We start from the raw sequence: 2832 nt of genomic DNA, 5'->3' as shown, positions 1-2832 counted from the left end.
GAAGGGGCGGTCAGAGTCAGTCTCACAAAGAAGGAGACACCTGCAGATATGAGGACTGTGCTGTGTGAGTATTTGGGAAAAGAGCATTTCAGGAGGCGAGGACAGCTAGTTCAAAGGCTTTGACTGGGAATTTAACTGGGGCTTTGAGGAACAGCAAGGTGGCCAGTATGGCTGGAACAGAGAGAACGAGGGAGAGATGATTAGAGGTGAGGTCAGTGAGGTACCCAGCCCAGATCATGTATAACCTTATTGCCATTGTAAAGGTTTGGGGTTTTTCTCTGAGTACAATAGGAAGCTGTGGGAGGGTTTGAGTGCAGAAATCCCATGGTCAGTCTGGTTGCTATGTTTAGAATAGGCTATTGAGACATTGTTACTCTTCTTTTTATCTCTCGGCCCTTAAATCTATTTTGTACACTAAGCCCTGTGTATTTTATCTCTTAAATGTATCTTGAACCCATCTGTTTCTCTTAATTTCTATTGTTACTCTCTAAGTCCAGCCAGCAACATCTCTTGTTCGTTCATTCAATGAATACTTTTTGAGCAGCTACTATGTTCCAGGCACTGTTCTATTCTTGGGACACAGCAGTGAGAGACAGCCTGGATGGAGCTGACATTTCTCCCTGGTCTGCATTGCCTTTAAAAGCTTACCACCTCTTAAATTGTCTTACATGTGCATGTATTGTGTCCTCTCCTCACCAACATGTCAACCTGGTGAGAGCAAGGACATTATATGTCGTGTTCACCAACTGTCTGCTCAGTGCCTAGGACTGCACCTTGCATATGATATGTGCTCAGTATGTGGTAGTTGAATGACACTATGGACGTCTACATGCATTGTGTTACATGTGATGCCGTCTGGTATTCTTTAGCCTATCCCATTATGGTTTGCTAAAAAACCTCTGCCCATTACAACTTTAAACTTGGTTTCAGGGGCGCCTGGGTGGCTCAGTCGGTTAGGCCTCTGGCTTCGGCTCAGGTCAGATCTCATGTTCGTGGGTTCGAGCCCCGCGTCAGGCTCTGTGCTGACAGCTAGCTCAGAGCCTGGAGCCTGCTTCCAATTCTGTGTCTCCCTCTCTCTCTGCCCCTCCCCCTCTCATGCTCTGTCTCTCTCTGTATCAAAAATAAATAAACCATTAAACTTGGTTTCAGAATCTGGACTTTAGCTGGAAGTTTGACAAATGCTACTCTATTGCGTTCTCCACAACCAGAGTCTTCTCTCCAACTCGGAAGTCTTGTCGGGTTACCTCCCTGCATGAAATCTTTCCACGGAACTCTGTTGGTCTTAGACTGTTTTCCCCAAACACCAGTCATTTATGGTCGCTCGTGTACCAACTATCATATGCTACAGTTAATATTTTTGTTTATGAATTGAATCACTTTTTCTCTCCCAGCCTCATCTTAAGTGGTAACCTAAGAGAAGTAATATGTCGGATGCATGGATTAAATATTCTTCTAATGTATATTAAATCCATTAACTGCCCAAATAAAAAATGTTGGTTTGTGTACCATCTAGACGTCTCTTGCTTACCACCCAGCCACACTCTGGGGAAACCTGCTCTCGGGACAAAAGTGGGATGCGTCTGCTTGGCCTGTGAGGCACTCCGGAGCTTACTGGTGCTTTCCACTAGTGCAGTCTCCTCTCTCTCCTCTCTCTCTCTCTATACTTCCTGCACTCATTCATTCTGAGTAACTGGCAGGTACCTGAATGCACCGAGTCCTCTCTGGCTCTAGGACTTTGTACTGCCATCTGTCCTGAGTTCCCCCAGCTCCCCCACCTCACCCCTTTCAGGTCACATAAATGTCACCTTGAGGAAGCTGTCTTGCTGGTAGGTCTGGGATCCCCCGCTTACCTGTCTCGGAGTGCATCACCCTGAAGCAAAGTGGCTTCTTCATATCTTGTGTTCCAACGGAAGACGGCAAGTCCATTTCGGGAGGAAGAGTATCTTATTTACCATAAGTATTTCTGGTTTCAAGTATAGCACCAGACATTCAGTAGCAATTTGGTTAATGAATAAAAAAACAAATGTATTTCTCAAGGAAGTGAATGTCATAAACACTCAGCACATTGCCTGACACATACTGGTCATTTAAGAAACATTGTTAAGGGGCTGAAAACAGTGACCTAGGGACATGACCTGTTGTTCTATTATTTGAGAGGTGGCCTCACATTCTGTTTTTGCTTCACATAACATGATTCTCTTCTCTCTGCCCAGGAAGAGGTCAGAAATGAGGTAAAATGTATATCTGAGGCCCACGAGATATTTGGTTCCTTGGTAAGCCAGCCTGCATGGATGGGGGGCGGGGGGTGGTGTGGGGAAAGTGACAGCTCCGTGGGGATACATACCTGTATGCTTCCTCTGACTCAGTGTGAAGTGGCTATAATGTAAATAGTAAACATTTGAATTAATATTAAAATCCACACTCCATGCATGTTTCCAGTACACTTTATGCTATTTTATTACGTACAGGTTTCCCCCACTATCTGAAAGGAGAGCATTCCTCTGGAAACTGTTGTAAGCGGAAATGGCAGACAGCAAAGAAACAATTACCGTGAATGCATATGAAAAAATGAGCATTTCCAGACCCCTAACGTGACTTCTCTTAGGCTTTTCTGAAACCTTAGGACACACCTTGCTAACGAATATGCAGGATAAATCAAGATAAAGCACAGAGAGATGGTCATAGACGCAGTTTGGAGTTGTGGAAGCTGGGTGCTGAGATGCTGAGTGCAGTCCCTGGGGAAGGCGGGGGGGGGGGGGGGGGGGGGGGGGGGGGGGGGGGGGGGGGGGGGGGGGGGGGGGGGGGGGGGGGGGGGGGGGGGGGGGGGGGGGG

Source organism: Suricata suricatta, chromosome 5, assembly GCF_006229205.1.
Source record: "Suricata suricatta isolate VVHF042 chromosome 5, meerkat_22Aug2017_6uvM2_HiC, whole genome shotgun sequence".
NCBI classification, from domain to species: Eukaryota; Metazoa; Chordata; class Mammalia; order Carnivora; family Herpestidae; genus Suricata; species Suricata suricatta.
The sequence above is the reverse complement of the archived record's forward strand: the minus strand, read 5'-3'. Positions refer to the sequence as shown.